Here is a 24647-nt window from a genome sequence, read left to right as displayed (position 1 = left end):
TAGGGGGTTCCCCCCTGCTCGCTCTGCTCGCCAACCCCCCCTGCTTGCTTGCCAGCCACTTTGCGTCTCTGCCGCTTGCATTGTGAAGGGGAGGGGGGGCTGAACGCACCCCAAAGAGACGTGGTCGCTCCTCCGAAACCCCCTCTTAAATGGTGATACAATGGAAAACAAATACAGGTTCTTTTTTACCTCCTCTTTGCTCGATCAGCTGCTGCCGCGCCACGTGAGCAACTCGCACGGCACTTCGAACATTTAAAAGCCTGTACAGCAGCTGTCCTACTGCTTGTGTTTTACTTCCGGTGGTTAAATCTTTTGGCACAAAGTCCCATCTCGTGCGATGTGACTTCTTTATATTTTTTAGATTATAATTTAAAAACGGAATAAGAATCTGAAAATCTAACAACAACACATTAAAGTTCGATAAATTCTGAAAAGAATGATACCAAACATATATATGTAGGTTTTAAAATAAGACTGATTTAAAGTGTGACATAAAAACATGACATTAAAAATGTCACCGTTGCACTTTTAGGCTTAGGATTTTATATGTATAGAGTAGATAAACCAATGAAGTTTCACTTTGACCTCCTTGGAATTATTCTGAGATTGGGTGTATTGACTATCCCATATTTTATTATTTTTCTTAGATAATTGATTGATCTTTAAGATATCACTGGTTGATTATTGTAGAACCACAAAAATTTACTGAAAACCAGGTAGATCATTTTGACAGTATAGCCCTCGTCTATAAACCAGTGAAAGACTGCAAAATTTATAAAGCTATCCATATTATGAGCCTTCAGTTTCCATTAGATATCTGTGCCAAGCTAAAATCTAAGCAGGAAACATGGAGTAAAAACTAAAAATTGGGAGTGGTCTCCCCTAGACTTTCTCGTATACTCAAATAAGAGGATGGATATTTGAGAAGTAAACCATCAAACCATCTTAACATCGAATCTTTGGACGATTACAATACTTTCCCTATACTTCATATACGAGAAAGTAAAAATTGACAGGATAGGACGCCAGTCAGTCACATGGCATGTTCATTCACTCGCTCAACCATGCCAAGAGAGAGATGTTTTTTAACCTAACATGTATCTTTATGATGTGAGAAGAAAATTAATTTATATAATGAAAGCCCACCTAATCGATTAGTTAAACCCACAATTCTGAGGCCACGATGTAGCAGCCAACCACAGTGCCACCATACTTATAAGATTGGGATACTTGCTTTATAAGCTATAGCGTGAACTCAGAGAATAGTAGTTATTTATTGAGTACCTGATGAAAATAATTAGGCTTGGTACAGTATACCAAATTTTTCAATTGACAGCAGGCAAACCACAAGAAGTTATGTAAAAAGACTATCTTCAAAAGGTCTTTGTGGTTTTCCATAACTTATACACAATTTTATTCATAGATTTCTCTTTTCACACTGCCTAAACTGTCATCCTTTCACCTACATCTATGAATTTTACTCAAGTGCCTCATTATTTGTTGTCTTTGCACAAGCAGTTCTTACCTTGACTGAAATATAAAATATTTGTTTTAATAGTAAACCTTAGCAAGCAGAGCCATCCACACATTAGCAATAAAAGAAAGAACAAATTCAACTGAGATTTCCACTGCTAATAAAAAAAAAACATAATTGGGAATTATGAGTTGGAATGCACCCTGGGAAGTAAGCTCAGGATGCAGAGGCCTTGCTGAAATGTTTCTAATCAGGCTGGTTTTCACAAAGGTCAGACTTTTATTAAGTCAGTTTTCTTTGTAAAGTACTGGTACATCTTAACCATGTGAAGCTTATGAATAAACTAAACATTTATTTTTACAAGTTTGTAGATGCTGGACTTTAAATGAATTGTCTGCATTGGGCAGATCCAGCGTCATATCAAAACTGAATAGACATCGGCACCATTACACAAGGTTATTAAATACAGTATTTTATCATTATCTGTTAAAGGTTTAAACCAGTATCTGTCAGTAGCATACTGTTAATTTTGTCTGAGCATTTGTGTCTTTTTCTGATAATTTTTAATATTATTTTGGTAACAGTCATTGCATCCCCATTTTGTGTGGCTGTTTTCATGGACACAGTCATTATCTGAACACTATGATGCTGCATGCTTTCTAGGCATATGATGCTCTTGCCTTGGCATTATGAAAAGTCCTGGTGTAAAAAATGGCCATGTGTACAGTAGCAGCATGTGTCTGAACTGTAAAAAACATTTATAGAAAAAACTTGGCTAGAGTTCTTGTTCAAACATTAAAATATTTAGGAAAGACTTTAGGTTTTGACTCAGTTTGTTCTTGATGATGTGATCGTGTTGCTTTAATATCTTGTGTATCATTTCTGTGTCTATTTTATGGTGACTCTTTTGCCTTATCCCTAATCCTGACCTTACTTTATTATAATATTCCCAATATTGTGACCAATATTGGGTATGCCCATGCCATCTGTTGCAGCTTAAACCCATGTAGGACTGAATTTTGTCCTCTGCATGCTAAGCCAGTAGGGAGAGAAGAATCACAAATAGCCTAACTGCCTGAGCTAAAAAAGAACTTATGCAACCTGAACATTTGGCCTTGATGTTTCTGCAAATTAACAGAACCACACATTGACACTGTTTTAAAATATTTAGGTGTTTTATTTGAAATATATTATTCATTTATACTTTACATCTAGAAGAAGGCTAAATATATCATAAATTCTGTAGCAGCTGTTTTCTGCGTCAGACATGAGCAATTAAAGCAAGTGGGGCACAGTAGGCCACAGTGATCTGTTGTCAAGTTGGGAAGTGTGGAGTTTTGTTTTGGTATTAAAAGAGCTGAGTCACAGAGTGGGTTTGCTTCAATATGAATATATTACATGGACATCATTCCACCAGTCTAACACTACGTCACCCTTTGACAAAGCTGCTGTGTAAAATGAGAGCTTACTGTGCAATGGGTTCCACTCTCCATCAAATTAATTGTGCAGACTATCCATTTGGCCTCATCATTTCAAAGAACTAGTTTATTATATGCCATTAATTTCTTAACTACTGTATAGTTTAATCTTTAAAATGTTCATTGTGATTTTGCACCTTGCACTTGACTAACTATCCATCTAAGTTGACTTCCTGCTTTGCTGTTTTGTACACTTGTGGTCACTGAAATCTTGACTGGGGAGAGTTAAACAATCGATTGATAAAAGCACTGATTTTTATTTACTAATATAATACAACATAATAAAACATAAAATGTAATGTGTGAAATCTGCTTAACCCAGTTCAGTATTGCAGGGTGCCAGTGCATATAAACACAACACTAGACAGATGGTATGAACCAAACCTGAATTGGGTGCCAGTCCACTGGAGATTTCACTCCTCACTCACTTATCCATATTCGAACAGCTATTTTGTAATAATAAATTTACCTAACATGCACAACTATGGGGATGCAGAATGAAAGCCAGAGTACCTAAAGGAAAACAAGGCAGCAATGTTCTGACACTACACAGACTAAAGATTCAAGCCCAGGATGTTGAGTCTGTGAGGAAGCAGCACTAACAACTTTACCATCACAAGTAACCCCGCGATTCGCCAGCGAATCGGAAATCCTAGAATGGCAATCAGTTTCTGTTCCGTCCGATATGTGGATGGATGACATATCATGGAGGGCGGGTGCGTCTGGGGAAATGTCATTTAATCCAATAAGCATATCTGTACTAAAGCGGTTTCATTTTGTGGAGACGTGAGTCTGTTGCCTTCGCTGACACCGACTGCTTGAACAGGTTGTGTTGTTTGGGGGCCACTTACTGACTCTGGGAAGCCGCTGCGTCTGACTGTGGAGCGAGCGCCACAGCGCAATATGCGCCTCGGTGGGAAGCCGCTGCGTGAAGACATATCATGGAAGGTATATGCAGTGGTGTGGGCGGTCGCGTCCGGGCGGCTGTACAACCTGGCGTGCACGCTTTACCCCAGGTGTAGTTCACAGGTCGTAGTCTCGTTTCTGTGTTTTCTTTGGTTTGAGCCATGACTCCTTTCGCAAGCATGTTGTAGGCGCGTGCGTTGTCACAGCATGGACCTGTGGGGATTCCGTACATCCGGTGAGCCCTGCGCAGTGCATTAGTGCGCAGTGTGGACCTCTGGGGTTTCCGTACTGTAATACAACCTTCGAATCCTCTCGTTTCTTTTTTTTGCTCTGTGGCGGGCGGCAGTGCGCGTGCGCCTCGATGTGCCCTGCGCCCAGCGCCCTGCATCCATATCCGGTTTACAACCTTCGGTTAGTAAGATGGATGTTATCCCAACGCAGTAGTGTTCAGTTAGAGTTAGGTTAATTTCCAAGACAGATTACAATTTATGTTACCCTTAAATTACTTAATTGACTACATGAAGTTGAGGAATAATCATAATACAAGACAATGCATTTTTTTGCTAGGCAGTGAATCCTTATGTGGAAATATATTAAATTTGATCTCATTGGCTCAATGGTTGCATTTTTTGTTCATATTTGGTGACCCCTCCAAAAATTAAGCAGTTGTTCAAGAGGTTATTACTGATTCACATGGCTGAAATAGAAACGTTGACTGCTTTTAAAATGAATCTGGATTAGATATTGTGACAAGTTAGCTTTGCATTAAGCAATCTCACCTGATGCTCTGAACGATCTCTTTTCATTTGTCAAACTTTTTATCTTGTTATTTTCCTACTCCTTCCTCTAGAATGCTCCAGGCATGCATTTGGCAGACAGGACATCAGGAGCATTAGTAAACCTGCTTATTTTGTTTACTGTAGCAAAAGTCAACACTTGTAAAATACCTTATTTACAAGTAGGCAAATAAAAAAGAAACATGCTGATGAATATTTTATCAGAATCCAAGCTTTTACAACAAGAAGGGGAATTTTTAAAGTGGAAATAACTAAGCATATAGTTCTACTTCATTTCCAGAATCAAGCAGTCCCACATTGCTTTTGACGTCAAAACAGCTCATGTGTCCTGAACCTGAGAGCGGTAATTATTCCAAACCATGTTTTATTTTAATCAGATTGCAGTACAGGCTTGGAAAAATTGATCTTTCACTCAAAGACGACGGAGAATAAATAAGTCTTAATGAAATGGTGGTTGAGATTGGAACCTTTTTTGGAATTCCAGCATCTCATAAGAGATATATCTCAATATCTATGAATGACGTACAGGTTAGTAAATATGTAGTTCTCCAAAAGCACATAACCGCCAGCAAAGATGTCTGTCAATCAGTTTTGTGCTTTACTTCTGAACCGCTTGCCTGAAACTCCCTTCTGGCAGTTCTATTTTCTATTTTACTTTCGCCAATATTTGTCACATTATGACTTGATGGATTGATTATTTTAATAACAGGCCAATGTGAAATGTTTTCCCTTCTAGAGCAAATAAAGCATATAAATAACATATGGTGATTTAAAGTATTTCTCAATGCAACATTGAAATCAAGCAGTGTGTGGAATCAATGGACTCTATCCATATCGATTAACTACCAATATATTCTATGTAATAATCTTGTAAAGAATTGTAATTGTAAAGTAATTGATTACTAGAGAGTTAAAATTGGCTCAGTGTGAATGGAGGCATGTCCATTAGTAGGCCGTGTGATCGACTTGTGGACCATCCTGGTATGGTTGATTTCTTGGTCCCAATGCTGCCAGGATAGGAATGACCCTGAATTAAATCAAGCATGTTAGAGAATCTTAATGTTAGTCATTGTGTTGCATAGTAGGCCAGATACAAAAAAGATAATGTATTTCCTTTTCATCGCCCATGATTGACTCAAGGCATATGAATTAACCATTTGTTGTAAATAAACAAATAATTGTAATGTCTATGTTCACTGACTTTGCTTGTCCCATATTTATTTATTTATTTTCCATTCATCTGATGTATTACGTATCATGCTAAAATTGTTTCTCTTTGTACAAATGGTTTTGTACTCAATAAGGCTTACAGCTTTCCTCACTTTAGTCCACATCATTACTCAGGTCTTTCCTTTATAATTACCTGGCAGCCACTTAAGGCATTTTTAGCTAATTAGTGTTAGAACATTAGATCAACATTAAAAAGAATAGGTGCTGATAAACCTTTACTTATTACTAGTTCTGATCCTTATTTCTTGTGGTTGCCGTTGTTTAGGACCTCACACTTTTTGATCTTGCACTTCTGATTTCTCCGACTGATATTCCCATAGTGGTATTACCAGTATTTGATCATTTTTTGTATTCAAAATGTTTGCCAGCTTATGACCATGTGCTCATGTACACTTTTGAACCCATTTACTTGCAAATGATTTGTGAATCAATCCTTTAAAAATGTCACCAGCCTCATTAGTCTTCTTATATTTGGCCAAGATTCCCACTGTAACAAACAACTTTAGTGCTCTGAATGCCAAATGCAAGATAAAGTTCCATCGTGGAATAAGCAGGCCCAAGCACTAATATATATCCTGCATTAGCTTTGATCTTTTGCAATCTTATTTTTCATACCATTTAGTTACTGTATGTAGCAACAGTTTAAATATGTTCAAAGAATCAAATGAGTAAAATTAACCTTTTATCAGAAAAGTTGGAGTACTGAGTTTTGAAACAGCATCTAGCTGGAACGGAAGCTAAGGAGAATACACTTATGTGACTTTTGTATGAAAATAAAAACTCACCAAGTGTACATTTTACAAAAACCGCATTCTGACATTTCTACACAAGAACTGAGGTACGTACAGTTATGTCAGGCCTTTGGTCATGAGCACCCCCAACACTGTATAGTAGGTGTTCCAGAAAGATTACAAGAAAGGCAGCCTTTTATTTATTGCATCCTCATTATTGCCTCTCTTATGTTCATCTACCACTCTGTTTATTCTCATCAAGTCTCCAGCAGTTTATCTTGACTTACTCATTCTAAATTTCCTATTACTAAGTGTAGGGAATTTTAACAAATCCAGTGGCAGCATTAAGCACACACACCCTTCTGTGTATTTGTGTATTAATCAGTGGATCTAGAGATGTGTGTGTCATTTTGGCTTAATGTTTTTGTTTTTGCATACCTATTTGCATTTTTAAACTTGGCTATCATCAATGAAGCGCACTGATGCCTTTACTTTGTGGAAAGACCAGATATCTGAACCAATATTCACTGTTCATTGTTCCAAAATGGAGTGCATACTCAGTGGCTGCATTACATCCTAGTATGGCACTAGGGGGCTCCGCCCCCTGCTCGCTTCGCTCGCCAACCCCTGGCGTTGGGACATGACAAAGAGTGAGATGTATGAATTAGATATAGAATAGTGTGCAGCTTTGGATGATCCGCATAGAAATAACAAATAGAGTGTTTGGCATATATTAATGTTTTATTGGAATGTGCTCCATGATGTCAGCATCCCGATTAATGTAGTCCAGCAGCGATTTGTATTTATCGGCTCTAAGTGAAGGCTGGTTGTTTTTTATCCACTGCAGATCATTTGATTCCGCTCGAACATAAACGTCAACGATGTATTGTTGAGTCAGCTTTCCTGCATTGAGTAATGGATTAAAGTCGTCCCTTACTGAGAGTGTGTAGGAGAAATATTCTTTCATGGATACACGTGATCGTCTCTGTGCCTGCTGTTTTTTAATTCTTGAAATTGTAGCACTCCATCCTTCCTGTCCAGTTGGAAATAATATGGGGTATGTTAAAGTATTAAGAAGCGGAAAGCAAATGTCTATGCGTTGGAATGTAGGTGTGTTGTTGTTATCAGGATGTAAATGTAGAACAATATCTCTGTGAAATGGAGGCTCACCATCTTTACTTTGAAAGACAATTGCCAGTTCATTAACGACGGGCAGATTGTATCGTCTTGGATCTTGTTCTTTGTCCTTTATCAAGACCAAAGCAATTGTAGTTGCCGCTATAACTTCTGCATTTGCTTTTGTATTTGCCTCCTTTTCAACTTCATGTAGCATTTTTATAGACTTAGCTAATGGGTGATTGTTTATGACATGAGTGACGTTTCTCATTATAGGCTCCGTGCATTGTTTGTTTTCAGGAAGGTTCATGCGTTGATATCTAGGATGTAGATTTGTGCATATTTGCGTTGTTGATTTGTTTCAGGGTGCACTGTTCACACATGTCTATGAAAGTTCCCAAGGAAACAATTGTACCTAATAACTTGAAGTATTTTAAGTTATTCATATTGTTTAAAACACAATAGTCATGTATAGCATTGATAAAATATACAACTACAAAAATGAACAGAGTGGACATTACATTTGAAAAGAGTGCCATCTATGTCCCCAGCAGTAAACATGCATGAACCCTTGTTTGACCCTTTTTTAGTGCTTTCATGCTATAAAGGGTCTCTGCTTGTGTTAGAGTGAATAATATCAGTGGGAGGAAGGTTCACTGCTCCTACACGAGCTGACTGTAGGACACTTTGCTGGAAATGACCAGAGGAGTTTCTCTTTAGGACTATTAATCTTATGCAGGTACTCATTTTTGAATTTTCTGTGAGCTATGGAGATATAAAACTAATTCAGTCATTTTCTAGATTCTAGAATCAGAGCCAAATCCTAAATGTGTATGAATTCTGGACCAACTCTTATGTACATACTCAGTCTTCCTCATGAAGCTAAAGTCTGCAATCCACAAACCAGTGGAGTGTGTAAGGAAAACACAATCTTACATACTGTAAACAGAAAGTGCGAGAAGGGAAGTTAGGGTTAGGGCTCCCACATACTTCAGTGAACACGAAGTGTCATACCTACACAAATGTGCCACAAGTGTATTTCTGCTGCTCCACAAAAGCATGTACTTGGGTCATTATGCTGCACAAATTCAGTCAAAAACAGTGTATTTGTGTGAACTCAAAATCTTGCAGGAGCAGAAGGTATGAACAGGCCCTTTGAATTTGGCCCTTGGTGCTGTTCAGGAGTAATGATGGATGATTATATTTAAAGCAAAGCTTTACTCCTGTTAATTGTGTAGAAATTGTATAGAAATAGTTACATGGCAGTTGTCCAACTTCAACAGCTGATTCAACAAATACAGTTCACAGTGTTTTTTATTTTTAAAATGTTAAATTAATTTACTGTTTTATTATATTCAATCCATCCGTCTATTTTCTTAATTTAATCTGTATGGTTAAAGCCTCCGTGAACTTGAACTCAGCCTGGCACTAATTTGTACAAAGCAGGAGGCAGCACTGGACAGATACACTCGCAGACTCTCCCACACGCATTCACACCAGACCGATTAAGAATTTTATTTATAACCCCTAAATGGCAGGCTATGGGCATATTCTTATGTCCTTTTTATTTTCAAGCATTTCTTTTTTCTTAGCAAAATTAAACTTTCATTTCAACATTTTTTTTCTTTGTCTGGAAAAACATGAGCTGGTTACTTTGTCTATCACTTAAACTTGAAGTTTTAATTTTTTAATTTTCCAATCTAGTGTCTCAGAAAGAGGGAGATTATGCTAGGAAGAACTGTTATGCCTAGGACATCTCGAGGAAAAATTCTGAATAAGCATTAAATGACTGCCATCTGTCCTAAAAGTGATCACTTGAAAACCTAACCTGTAATGGATAACAGACAACGCTCCTGTACTGTATATCTTGAAAGCAGGTTTCAAAAAACATTGGAATGATTTTGGTCCTCTCCATTAATAGATGACCGTGGATGAATTAAACCTGAGATCATGGAGTAGCTGGTAGTGATGGAAATGAAATACTGCCTAAAAGAGTGGCATAAATTAATAGGCCATGGCAATATATTATCATCAGAGCTGTCAGCCTTGGTTAAGCCTCAGCTGAGGGAAGACCTCCCCAAGGTTCTTCTGTCCTCAGAGATGTATTTACAGCCCCCTGCACAGCTCTTCAATTCTTTTTCTTTTAGTTTCACCACCAGTCTAAATTTTAGTGTTTTCATTCTATATGTAGAAAAAATTCAAAAGTTAGAAGTCCTTAAATAGCTGAGTATACTTTTTACTTGCCTTATTCTTGACTACATGTGTATTTTAATTTGACAAACTCATTCATAATTCACAACCAGTTAGTTGAAACATGCAACAGTCCCATCGGTATCTCTTCATTTTTCCAAAAACACTGAATTCCATTCTTTCCTGCTGGGATACAACCTAAAGGTGATTCGTGTCTATCACTTTTTATGATGCTATGTATATTATGATCACATTGTGGAATATTTTTGTACACTGTTTTATTTTGTGCCTTAACATAAAGTGTTAATTGTTTTTATATATTGGATTTCATGATGGGAACCTTACCCCCTATGTCATACAAGTAGCTTACATTCAAGACAATGTCGTTTCCTTTGATTAATTTATAAAGTGGGTCGAGCTTTGAGTAAAACTTCAACTGAGATTTTGTGATGGCATATCTGGATTGCCATATGCCGTCTTTACTTTCATAAATACATTCAATATATTATTTCTATAAATTAATGTTTTTCACATCCAAATATTAGGATCCAAATCCCCAGACCAGTCATTAGATGCATGGAAGTTCCAAATTCTGCTTGTGTCTGAGTGGGTGTTTCTCCAAATACTTTGTTTTCGCTTCCATATCTAAATAGCGTAATTTTAATAAAATTAATATGATTTTTAAAAAATAAATAAATAAATAGCGTGATAGGCTCTGAGTGAGTGTGTCCTGTGGCTGACTTGTATCCCGTTCAAGGCTTCTTCCTGCCTTGTGCCTGAAGCTCTTACCCCAAATACTCATACTTATATTAGCAGGGTTGGTAAACATATAAAATAAAACAGGTGAATACATTTCATGTTGTTTTTTGAGCATCTTTGATAAAATAATTTGGGGATTTCATTTATATTTTTAATGAAACAAATGTTAAAATGTTTTAAGGCTAACCGGAGACACCAGCCTTGGCTTACAATTAATTTATTTATGTGCGAGTCAGGATTTATTTTGCTTATTTTTGGTAATCTTTACATGCATCTGCTTGTCATTTTTGAAATTCTCCCATAAAACGGAGTGAAGAAGCAGATAAGACAAGATAGAAAAGAAAAGTCTTTTCAGCAATGTTGTGTGTTTTTGACACCTTTATGAAAATGGATATTTCTCCTCTTACAAGAGGATGGCACTCAGAATATTTTTTACACTTCTTTTGGATGACCAGTGTGAAGTGGGCCTGCAAGTGTTGTTTGATAAGTTGTAGCTGAGTTTGTCATGTCCTTCACACTTATCAAGTTCCATCTAAAATATTCACTTACCACCTTATAGGATGTCATTCCATTATTTGTCCTGAACCCACTTATTGCATTTTTGTGGTCATGGGGAGCCATGGATGAAATGGATGAGGTAGTACTTGGGTTTTAGCCTCTTATAATCTGTTTATTGTGATAATGTTTTGAGGATATTTAGATGGTGTATGTTCCACAAAAGGTTATAGTTTTCCACAGAAGATGCAAGAATTTGTTTAGAGTGGTGATACAGCTCAATTAAATACAGAAATTCTGAAAGTTCTCTGCTGTTTTTCCGAGCTCTTTTGTATTCATTCTATTCTACAGTTTTTCACAATTTACCATGTTAAAATATATGTATTGTCACAAACTCGACAAAGAGCCATAGCAAGGTTTGGGGCAGACACTCATATATTATTTCCTGGCTGCAAAATTGAATAAAGTGATAGCACTGATGAGTCCAAAACAGAATTGAGAGGATAGGGGAAAGGTGGCAGCTTTTAAAGGCCAGTATAGGAAGTGACCTCAAAGGGGCCGGAACCGAAGGGTCTTCATCCATAGGCTTGGACCCGGAAGTGACGTCAAAGGGGTCGGAACCAGAATTGACGTCATCATGTCCAGCCGGAATTTCCTGCGAATGGTCTGCAGAAAAGCAAGAAAAAGAGTCAGTACACTCTGCCACATCCCGGTCTGTCTCAGAATTAATTTCGTTCAAGCCCTTTAGCTGCTTCCCATGTGCACGTGTGTGACAGTATTTATTTGAAATTTTTGACAATGACCAAAGGGAGCACTGCTGCCTCCAAGAGACTGTGCTCGTATTATAATTGGTTGCTGTGTATACGGGTTTGCGTATTTATTCAGCTCTGTGTGAAAATTACTCTTTGCTGTGCATCCATATCCCAACAAAAAGTGTTATTTTAAATGGCTACATGGTAAAATGTGAGAGAATAACTCATGAGTGTTACCTGCGATGAATTATTGCCTCATCTAGGGTTGGTTCTCTACATAGCTCTACATTGCTCTTGCGGAAGGCTGCCACTGCCCCACAACACTAAAATTGAATTAAGCTGATTCAGTAAATCAGTAGGTGGATGAATATTGGTCAATATGAAAAATGTCCTAATTTCTAATTGTGTTAAATAGGTACTACAATTTTGACTTTGGTATTGATACCAGCTGTCAGACCTCAGTACCAGTACCAACTCAAATAACAGAAAAACCCTCTATCCCCTGTGTTACAGCTTTTCCTCCTGCCTGCAAACACACACTCACCCCCTGCTCCTCCACACTATCGCACGCCTCCATGCTCTGCAGATTTTCGTACACCTCTCTGCTCTGCTGATCTACACAAACGATGAAGAGGAATTGGTGATCCTCCTCAGAATTCAGATTGTGCTGATAAACACTTGAGCTCAAGGTGCATGAAAACTACCATTAATTCTATGTCTGAAATTGATGAAATGCTGGTATAATACCCCTTTAAAATTGGGTTCTTTAGTACTTTTGGTACCACACAACCCTAATGTATAAAAAGGCATAATTTTACAGGTTACACATGGATTTATTTAAATTTGTTCTAGTGGTTCATTAGAGAGAGAGAGAGAGAGAGAGGTTGGGAGCATGCATGATAGTACGTTGCCGCATCCACCACGTGACAACCCACCTGGATTGGGGTCCAAGTGCAGTGGGTGACACCTCGGCACCACACTGGAATAGTGTGAGGTTTTTTACGGTGGCTGGAGTGCAAATCCTGCCACCAATCCAGAGTGTCATACTGACCATCGCCTTGTTCATTAGAGCACAGGAAATTTTACAAATGAGACAAAACCTTTGAACCCATCAAGCAGAAACAGACACAATAATATTTGAAAAAAGCCATAGCTAGCACATGGGCTTCATGGCTCCATTGACCTAAAATTAACTCCTGTCCTGGTGTTTGTCAGTGTGAAGCTCGTCTTGTATCTAAATGTCCTAATTTCTTCCCACAATCCAAGAATATGCATGTCATCTTACCTGGAAAGTTTCTACTGGTCCCATATATGAGTGTTAATGTTCCTTTATCATAGACTGCCATCCATTACATTATTTTGTTCATGCTAGATTCAGAAATAGATGGATGGATAAGTATAACACCTATACTGATATTTTGGATGAATATACACTAATACTGATATTTTTACCACTTGTGCTGTGATAGTCTATCTTACATCTGTCAAATACATTTAATACCCTAATATGGAATAATACAGCATATTAGAGAGCTGATGACAGCTTTGAATTGTTCTAGATCTTCAACCTGTTTCATATTTTTGCTTTAGCATTACAACCTACCAATGACAACATTATTTTAATTTGTGTAATTCTTCACAAGGGCTTGCATTTTTATCCAGGTTTAGATTCTTTCAAACTACTATCTCAAGCTATTACTGTAAAATAATTTGTAATGACACATCATAAATAGAGAAGCAATGTGTTTCATGGTGGTTGGATTTGCAAGTAAGAATTTCATGGTACTCTGAACTTGACAATACCCCTACTATTACTACAACAACTACAACAACAACAAACATTTTATAGAAGGGTTTAACCTTGTGTGGCAAAGGCGCTATATAGGCATCGATCTGACACAGACTGACAACAGAGGCACATGTATAAATAAATGAAAAGATTTTAATTTTTCTTCAGCCATGGGGCACGTCTTCCTCGTGTCCCATAGGCCTAACACAGTCCCAAAACAACACATAAAGTAAATCACCACAAACCACACTCTTCTTCCTCCACTACTCCTCCCAGGCAGCTTTGTCGTTGTCGTCCTCCTCCTCATCATCGTCATCGTCGTCGTCCTTGTCCTTGTTGTCCTCCTCCTCCTCCTCCTCCTCCTCCTCCTCCTCCTCCTCCTCTTCCCGACTCTGGCGCCTAGAGTAGTGGCTGCAGGCTCCTTTTATAGCACCCCCGGAAGTGCTGCAGGTGCTCGTTGACCTACTTCTGGCTGCACTTCTCGTTAAGCCATGCAGCTCCCCCTGGCGGTGGCCATGGAGCCCAACAGGGATGAGCTCCAGTGTTCCATCATTGTGGCCCCGATGCAACCCAGGGGTGCTGCCATCAAATGTTCCGGGTGCTGTAGTGTGCATTCCATGGCTGCTCCCCCGGATCCAGTATCAAAGAGGCCTCCTGACAGGGCATGGGCCCCGTCTGCCACAATTGACTACTTAAATAATTTTTTTTTTTGTTGTAAATTAACTACTGACATAGTGGTACAGCAACTAACTCTGATGCATCACAAATCTGGTGTACTCTGTTTGAACTCTAAATCCTGTGTGTCATGGGCATGCCCTTTCTGGTGCTGTAGAGTTTTCCTCTTGGTACTCCAGGTTTCCTCCTATTTTCTCAGAAGGTCCTCACTCTGCCACCACTACATCCGAGACATAGCCAGTCTGCTACGTTGAGGAAAAAATGAAAGGACCACACAGAACTCACATTTCTGTTCAGGGTTTTTATTCACTGAAGTCTAAATAAGATTATTCAAAAAATGGTAACAGTTTACAATCTTATGTAACAAGACCTTAACAAAGGCTTCTTTTGGTCTTCATAACACTTACAAAACATCAGCAGATAGGTTATTCATCTCTGTGCAGTCTGGCATATTGATATGATGGTAAAGTTACTTTTTAATATAAAGGATTTACAGGTCTTACACTAAATATGTAATATGAAGAGAAATTTATCTGAGTTAAGGCACCAGTTAGTATGTCACTAACTGGTGTTAGTACGGTGTTAGTACTGACTTGTTAGTATGTCACTTTGCAGAGATGAATAAACACTTTACTGATTGTTTGTTAGTGTTAGGAAGACCCAAAGAAGTGTTTGTTAAGGTCTTGTTATGTAAGAGTAAATGAGTAACAGATGCATATTTGCAAACAAAATCTGCATGAATAAGACAGTAAAAAATATATAATTACACAAAAAAGCCTCACATTATTACTCTGCACTGCACACACTGGACATAGAAAAGAAACTGGGGAGACAAATTATGATGGGGAGGCTAAATAAACATTATGAAGAAAATACAGTAAATATCACCTATTCATTACAGTCAAACAATAGTAAAAAAGTGTAAAATGGAGCTCACTCTCTATGTACTTCCCAGCAAGACTTACTGCAATTGAGGCACAGTTTCCAGGTCCTACAAAAGTTTCCAGTAAAATGTAAACTGAAAACCTGCTTAATGCAGAGGCAATTCCAGGGACTCTGTGGGACTGAGGCAAAAAAAACTCCATGGGCCGTCCAGCTCACCCTCACCATTATTTTAACACAAAGTCTAAATTAATAAGATCAACGTGGAGAATGTAATAAACACAAATTCTTTATTTCAATTTTGTGAAAAGAAGATTAAATAAGTAAAACACCACAATAAATACAACATATGTATAACAAATAGAAAAATAATAATAAAGTAAATTTTAAAAACCTAAATAAATAAAACTGTAAATAAAATGCAAGTAATTATAAGGTACATCTCTATATCTATAAAATTCCACATTTGTCTGTCTGCCTGTATGTCTGTCCACTTTTCATGAGAGAGCTACTTAATGGATTTAGTTGGGTTTTTTTTTCTAGAATTTGCTTGAACATTTCAGTTGATTTTGCGACCTCTCTCAGAGTTCGCTTGCAGGAGTGATATATTCACACTAATCCAAGACAGGGGCTCCAGGCCGAGGGGAGGGGGAGCATGACGTCAGGAGTGGGGAGTCAGTCTACTTCTGTGTTTTGGAGTGTGATTTGCGTCCGCTTAGTTAGCGATACCTTTTTTTTTTATTGACTATTAAAGTTTGTACTGTTTCACTACTACGCGGGTGGGGACAGCTAGTATGGTAATAAAAATAAATCCAAATTGCACATCGTAATATTATAAAATACATAAAAACCTACTCATAGTACAAGTTTAAAAAAAACTAAAAAGACAAAAACTGTCATGTAAAGGTAGTCCTGTAACTTTCAAAATTGCTGGCTGTGTTCTTTAGCTACAGAAAATGCAGTCATTATGTCCTCCAGGTCTAAAGACCTTTGAAGACAGTGTGCTACTGAAATTAAAGCTAGGCCTAAAAAATCTCAAGTAAGATTTAATCAGCTTTAAAGGTGAAAAACCTCTCTCATCAGAGGCAGCAGTGATGGGAAGAGTTGAGACTTCTGAGGGACTAATGTTGACTTCTTAGTCCCTGGCCTCAATGTTACCCACACACACTGTGCCTGAATTGATACAGCTGATTTCGTCCACGCACTGACTATAGTGGGCCATGAAGAGACTGAAGCTTAATCAGAAAACACTGAATTGTCTAATTAAACCAAGTCAATCCAATTTTGCTTCCAGATGGGTAAATCCTTTTCATGATTGAACGTTACTAAAAGAAGCATCGCTCATCACAAACACTTTTGCAATAGAGAGGGAGGTTTCCGATTGTGTCACTGTAGTGTGTTCATGCTGTGCTTCAAAGGGAGTTCCCACAGATGTGTTGTTGCAATTAGTTCCTACGTAAACTGACAATTTGGGGGTCTTGTTTATACTGTTGCTATGCCTTTCACTTAATTGCTTTGTGGAAGAGCCCAATGAATGATGAATGTCCCTTTCCAAAATTAGATCAAAGAGCAGGAGCTTTCAGACCTTTGGTACATTTTTAAATATATATAGCCATCTACAGTACTTGGTGTTTTAAGATGAAGGTATGGGTTGCCCGATGCACTTTAAAAATAGTCCAAAAGACCACACACCACCAAGTCGATTTTTTTCTTACCAATACAACGCTGTCAAAAAACAGCCCAATTTGGTGGAAAAACTGCACATATCTGGCATCTCTGCTGAGGAGATGACACACAAGTAATGAAACAAAACAGGCAAACATTGACAGTAAATAAGAAAAATACAGTATAAAAATAATTTTAAAAAACGTTATTACAAACCTAATTCAACATAGTTAATTTAAACAAATGAGGGATTTTGAGGGAAATAAAACCAAATAAATAAAACCATCTAATTTAGGTTAGTTGACAGTTCTAACATGGTTAGTGTGAGTGCGTGTGAGTGGGCTCTGTGATGGGCAGGTTACCTGTCCAGTAGTTCATTCCTGCTTGTGCCCATTGCTGTCAGGGTAGGCACTGAACCCCTTTACCCTGAAAAGGATTAAACTGGTTTGAGAATGTAATATTTATTATATTACATATATTATGTTATATTATGGGCGGCACGGTGGCGCAGTGGGTAGCGCTGCTGCCTCGCAGTTGGGAGACCTGGGGACCTGGGTTCGCTTCTCGGGTCCTCCCTGCATGGAGTTTGCATGTTCTCCCCGTGTCTGCGTGGGTTTCCTCCGGGCGCTCCGGTTTCCTCCCACAGTCCAAAGACATGCAGGTTAGGTGGATTGGCGATTCTAAATTGGGCCTAGTGTGTGCTTGGTGTGTTTGTGTGTGTCCTGCGGTGGGTTGGCACCCTGCCCGGGATTGGTTCCTGCCTTGTGCCCTGTGTTGGCTGGGATTGGCTCCAGCAGACCCCCGTGACCCTGTGTTCGGATTCAGCGGGTTGGAAAATGGATGGATGGATGGACATTATATGTATTGCCTCCCAAAGTTAAATGAAGTGTACTCAGTAGGTCTTGTCATACAGAATGCGAGATAACAGTGCTGCAATTTTTTTTTTCTGAACTAATGATAAATATAACTTAATTTCATGTCTGCTTGTTATGATATACACTTCAGTGTGCCAAAAGATTTTCCACCAGCTTCATCCAGACATAATTAGAATAGGCAGCTAGGATGCTAATGTGTTTATAAAGTTTTTGCAGTGTAAATCCACAGAGGCCATGATAACACTAAACAGGTCACTTATTCAAATGACTCATGTATAGTTTATGTAGAGTATTTGTAGTTTCTCCAATATAAAAACATGTAATCATATTTTAAAGTCCAGGGGAGATCAACCGGGGTGGTTGAAATGCTTGAGTGTAGGAGTTGTTAAGGGTCTCTCGAAGAGATACACATTTGCATCTGTCTAACGGGAGGAGAGGAAGTTCACTCAACAGCTCCAAAAGACTTGAGTTTGCATTTGTTCACAACCTCCATGGAGTCTCCATACTCACGCATTGTGGTTGTGTGTTTTTCTCTAAGGTCTGTGGTTTTTCTTAGAATGATGTGCATGTTGTATTGGATAGTAACTCTAAATTGATCCAGGATGATTGATCGTGGGTATTAAAGTGTACTCTGAATGTAACTGGCGCCAGAGTGGGTCCCTGATTTGCTTTTAATGATGCTTGAATAGCCTCCAGTTTCCTATAGGCCAGAATTTCATAATAAAATAGATGACAGGAAATATTAAGTTCTTAATGTATTGTAGGAAAGTTTATTATTCCATTTTTGAACCTGCTCACTCCTCTTTAAGGTTTTGATGAGTCCGAGCCCAACACAACACTATTAGGCACAACAAAAGAACTGTCCTGGATGATGACACCAGTCCGCCAATCTCAGTTTGTTTTTTCCTCCTTGTAGCTCAATTACAATTTGGTCTAATGTATGTGTGTGTGTGTGTGTGGGTGTGTGTGTGTGTGTGTGTGTGGTTATGCTTGACATGTCATGCTGCTGGGCAGGTGTAACCATTAAAAGCATGGATTACTCTGGTTCGTTTTGCTAGAAATCCAAATGAAGTTGATTGGTGGAATGTTGTTGACTGGTGTTTTACTGTTTTTCCTTTAACAGCCAGCTGTCCAAAGTTTTGTTAACCTGATTTCTGGAAAGGCTAAAGTCAGTAACCTTTTTACAGCAGCTTGTTAGTAACTGGAGACTGTGGAAGATTGTGGGTTCGCTTCCCGGTTCCTCCCTGTGTGGATAGCGCTTTGAGTACTGAGAAATGTAATGAATTATTATTATTATTATTATTATTAACTGTGTTTTTTTTTAATATGCCATTATTTTAAATGGTTTAAACTGACAGTATATTGGTAAACATAATAATGTTAATAACATTATTACATTATTACATTAAACATTAATAACTCAAAAGATAAAATTTCACATTTAATTTTATTTTGCCTTTTTCCTGTCCCAATATTGGAACACTTGTCAAATTAACTGGCAAGCCTGGATGACTTACACTTCTATTGCATTAGATGGGGCAAATGTTTACTGTATCTTTAACTAGCTGTCCTCCGCGGCTCTGCCCGGGTAGTAGTGAAACAGGACAGTTAGGAGGGCCCTGCCTGGCTCTCTACTCCTGACGTCACACTTCCCCCCCATCTTGGCCTGCAGCCTCTGTCTCGGATTAGCAGGAATATAACACTTCTGCTAGCGAACTATGATTCTTAGCAAGATGAGAGAACTTGCAAAATCAACCGGAATGTTCAAGCAAATTGTAGAAAAACAAAACAATCTAAATCCGTTAAGTAGTTCTCTCGTTCGCTACCTAAGCAGAGGTAAGGAACGCCTCGAGGCTGACGTGTGAGTGAGGAGGGCCCTGCCCCTTCCCCGAGGCCCACTGCATGTCTCTTGTATTTGTGAACTATGATACATAGCGCGATGAGAGAGGTCGCAAAATCAACCGGAATGTTCAAGCAAATTATAGATAAAAACCCAGTCTAAATCCGTTAAGTAGTTCTCTCGTGAAAAGTGGACAGACATACAGACAGACAGACAGATGCTGAATTTTATATATATAGAGATTAGCACCCTAAATGTTTATATTGTCTTGTTACACTTTGTATTTATCAAAACTTCTCATTAAAATTGGACTTCTGTATTTAAAATTTCTTCAAGATTGACTGTGATCTCCATTATAAACTAATGTCAAGATATTTGACATCATATAAATGATAAATATGTGAAATAGAAGATCTTTATTAGAACAGATTATAGAAATGTAAAGAATGAGAGTGAAAATTAGGAAAATAGAATTCTGAAAATAATTCTCAGTGAGTCTTGTGAATAATGCTTATATTTAGAAATATAATACTGATATTTCAGTGGCTCATAATGTGCTGATAACATTTCATCATCAAATGTGTTTCATGACCAGTTTCAAATTATTTTTATTGAAGAATAATATCCATTTTATCTAAAAATAAAATAAAACCTTTAAGCAATTTTATGATTTTCATTTCACATATATATATATATATATATATATATATATATATATTTATTCCCATAACTGAACTGCTACAGGCACCGTACCTTTCAAGGGAAAGCCATGGGTTTGAGAATGAGATGCGAACATAATTTACTTTATGTGTTACAATATATTCTTCAGCTATAAAGAAATGAACTACAGTTGTACATACTTCCCCAGAATTACGCACAGCCACTTTACAACAATTGCTGGTATACAAAGAATATCATTTAATATACATTTCTGTCTTATGAACCATAACAAATGTGAATTTTAGGTTATGAGCCAAGTCTGGACTATTTTCAAATTCATGCCTCTGTTTGCATGTGAGGGACTGGCATTGTGTGTGTTGCACACATCGCCAACAAAAGAGAATAATGAGAACAGATAAGCAGCCTTATTAAATAGTAATTAATGACAATTAATAATGTTATTTTATTAGATAATTGTGTCTATTTTCATTTTTTTTGGTGATTCCTTATAAAAAAACAGAATAATTTTTGGGTCAGGGATTGCTTCAATTTTATGTTCTATTTAATTGCATAGTGTTTTGTCTTGGTAGAGAAATATATTGCTATACTTTCCCATTTTGTATTATTAATATGTAGTCTTTGTCAGAATGCCTCAAATCCCACAGACGTACCACTGTTTATAAGGTACTGTACTATATAACTTCTCCTCACCTTACTTCTACAACCTTCTATAACCTCAGGCAATTAGGTGTAGTAAAAGACAAGCAGAAGTTAAGTTACAATTTAAACAATGTATTATTGATAATATTCATAAATAATAACAATAGGCAAACTACATTTGAATATTGGCAGCCTTACAACCTGATAAATGGTGATGTGTAGTTTCAGGCGGCACACAGATTTGTTAGTTATTTGAAATGTCTCTAGTTAAGGCATCATTTGTGGTCAACTTTCTTCAGAACAGGCCGCATGCCTGTCTCAATATGGCTGCCGAGCTGTGCTCTTCATTGTGTTGTCCTTTTCAGTTCATGGTGTGAGATGGTCTTTCATCAGTTTGGTAAGAGAGAGAGAGAGAGAGGCAAAGCAAGCAAATATATAGATTTTCTGTCCAACCCCTACAGCCAATAGGGCGTCGTGGTACTTAAAGGCTTTTGATACAAGCCAGTTCCAAACAGCCATACTTCAGACCAATGGGGGAATAGAACACTTTCACACCTGCCACCCCTAAAACCATATGTTAAGGTAAAGCTTGGCAGTTAGGCAGCTTGGCTTTCCTATGGGGATTGAGAGACTTCAGAGAAACATTTACCAAACTTGTTTGAGGCACTTCCCCCAACTCTGTCGTAAAATTCACTTTCCTGACTTAGTCCTGAAGGTTGACATGAATGCTTCTCACTAATGCAACATTAATATTACATTGCTTTGCCTAAGTTACAAATAAAGACATACAAAATATTTATCAACTTGTATGCAAAATATCACATCACACCACATAGTAATTATGTGCTTAAATTGCATAAATTCATTTTACAATTAACCAATTAACTTTGTAAGGTGGAGGAAGCCAGTAATTGTTCACTTCATTCATTGACATATGTATGTATCTGTGACCATCTTCACGTTGTCTATCCATTTTCTGAATTGCTTTTTCCAGTTCAGAGTTGTGGGGGTGCAAGCCTATCCTAGCAGTACGTGACTCAAGGCAGGTATCAATTCAAGATGAAATGTCAACTCTTTGCATGGGAAACTACAAATAACACACGTATGGAGCCAATTATAGTGCCTGATAAAACACCTTTTCTTTTAAATAATTAAAACTAAAAATAAAGTCTCTAGGATTTGGTGACCCAAAAACATGATGCAGTATCATATTACAGGCAACCCAGCTCAATTTAAACCACTTACTTTAAACCTTATCTTCAGAGTCAACACAAAGATGCAACAAGAACATAATGTCACCATTAAAAGATACTTCTGAAGAGAGCAGAAAGAAGTTGTTTATATGTAGTAGTCTGGGAATGGCCCGATTCCTGATTTGTGCTTGCAGTTGCATGGATTGGATTTGGCCTCCCGTGAGCCTAAATTGGATTTGGCAGGCTGGAGTATGTTATGCTGTGTTATGCAGGGTTATCATGGGTGCAGTGGCAGCTGTTTTAAATGACTGAGGAACACAGCCCAATGACAGAAAGGCAATGATGATGTTTAGCAGTTGCTCAAAAACATCAGGTAGATGTTCATTAATCAAATATTATATTAGATATTGGAATTTTGGGTGGTTACCTCCTCAGTCTCACAGCTCCACAGACCTGACAACCTGATGAAAGAGTTCATTCTGGTCCAGTCTGTTTGTGTAGAAATTAAACTGTGTTGGTATGGGATTTTAGTACTCATTTCCTACTTTCATCCTACATGCAAAAAAGTACATGTTACATTTGCTGTTATATAACGGGCCTGAGCGTTTAGAGGAATGAGTTCAACTTGGATCGCCTTTCAATTATAATGAGAAAATGAGTCAAGGTATGCAGAAAGTCTCTCTTTTGTCTCTCTCTAATGTCTCTTTTCTACTTGCAGAAATGAAAAGTCACAAGATCACTTATGGTATTTAAAATATTTGATTTCTTTGTTTCAAAAACTATTTACAAATAAAAGACATTAGAGGATATTCTCACTATCATTTGTTTAGTTAAACAATGTAAACAGAATATATTTAAATCTAAATTGTCAGATAAAGTGGTAAAGCAGAAATGCAGCATTCAAAGTTGTCTTTTAGATCAGAAAAAATACCTATGGTTGGTGATAAGCTATACATAGTCAGGTTTGCAAGGGAGTTGCTTAAGGAGAAGGTTGTTAAAATGTGGGGTTAACCTTTTTAGTGGTAAACTACTGGCTTGGTACCAGAATGCCATGTCAGATTATATGAAATGTCTAGCAAGTTTCTGTTGTGAAACCATGAGAAATTCTTCACCTAAAATAAACAAGCTGGGTACTTATGCATTTTCACCTCTGCATGGCTGTCTTTGCCAATGATGTCTGGTGGTTCAGCAGCTTCAGTGATAAGTGTTACAACTGCCAATGTGGTAGCCTCCTGGCCCTCACTGTCTGCACCACAAAGCATATGCTCATTCCCCTTTATCTCCTGTTCAGCTAGAGCTTGTATTGATAAACCAAACCACATTCTAATATCAATGTGGTGTATCAATTAACAAAGTCTTTTTATAAAATAAGACTAGTGTACAGTCGTGTCCAAAAGTTTTGAGAATGACACAAATATTAGTTTTTACAAAGTTTGCTGCTTCGGTGTTTAGACCTTTTTGTCAGATGTTTCTATGATATACTGAAGTATACTTACAAGCATTTCATAAGTTTCAAAGGCTTTTATTGACAAGTACATTAAGTTTATGCAAAGGGTCAATATTTGCAGTGTTGCCCCTTCTTTTTCAAGACCTCTGCAATTCACCCTGCCATGCTGGCAATCACCTTCTGGGCCAAATCCTGACTGATGGCAGCCCATTCTTGAATAATCAATGCTTGAAGTTTGTCAGAATTTGTGGGTTTTTGTTTGTCCACCTGCCTCTTGAGGATTAACCACAAGTTCTCAATGGGATTAAGGTCTGGAGAGTTTCCTAGAATGGACCCAAAATTTCAATGTTTCCCACTTAGTTATCACTTTTGCCTTATGGCATGGTGCTCCATCAAACTGGAATAGTAATTGTTCGTCACCAAACTGTTCTTGGGTGGTTGAGTGGAAGTTGCTCTTCGAGGATGTTCTGATACCATTCTTTATTCATGGCCGTGTTCTTAGGCACAATTGTGAGTGAGTCCACTCCCTTGGCTAAGAGGCAATCCCACACATGAATGGTCTGAGGATGCTTTACTGTTGGCATGACAGAGGACTGATGGTAGCGCTCATCTTTTCTTCTCTGGACAAGATGGAATAGGAATTCAACAGAGAAAATGACTTTACCAAGTCCTCAGCAGTCCAATCCCTGTACCTTTTGCAGAATATCAGTCTGTCCCTGATGTTTTTCTTGGAGAGGAATGGCTTCTTTGCTGCCCTTCTTGAAACCAGGCCATCCTCCAAATGCTTTTGATTCACTGTGTGTGCAGATGCACTCACACCTGCCTGCTGCCATTTCTGAGCAAGCTCTGCACTGGTGGTGCCCCAATCCCGCAGCTGAATCAACTTTAGGAGATGGTCCTGGAGCTTGCTGGACTATCTTGGGTGCCCTGAAGCCTTCTTCAAAACAGCAGTGGAAATGGGTTTTTTGGAATTAAGTTCATTTTCATGGCAAAGAGGGACTTTACAATTAATTGCAATTCATCTGATCACTCT

The 24647-nt window shown here is 38.0% G+C and overlaps 1 protein-coding gene across 2 annotated transcripts in view; it reads left to right on the top strand.

Moving 5' to 3' along the window:
- Window positions 1–24647, top strand: part of LOC114650107 (glypican-6-like) — a 1271406-nt gene that overhangs the window by 962016 nt on the left and 284743 nt on the right. The gene's annotated exons all lie outside the window — the stretch shown is intronic.

The sequence above is a fragment of the Erpetoichthys calabaricus genome, chromosome 4, assembly GCF_900747795.2.
Source record: "Erpetoichthys calabaricus chromosome 4, fErpCal1.3, whole genome shotgun sequence".
Taxonomy (NCBI): Eukaryota; Metazoa; Chordata; class Cladistia; order Polypteriformes; family Polypteridae; genus Erpetoichthys; species Erpetoichthys calabaricus.
The sequence above is the reverse complement of the archived record's forward strand: the minus strand, read 5'-3'. Positions and strand labels throughout refer to the sequence as shown.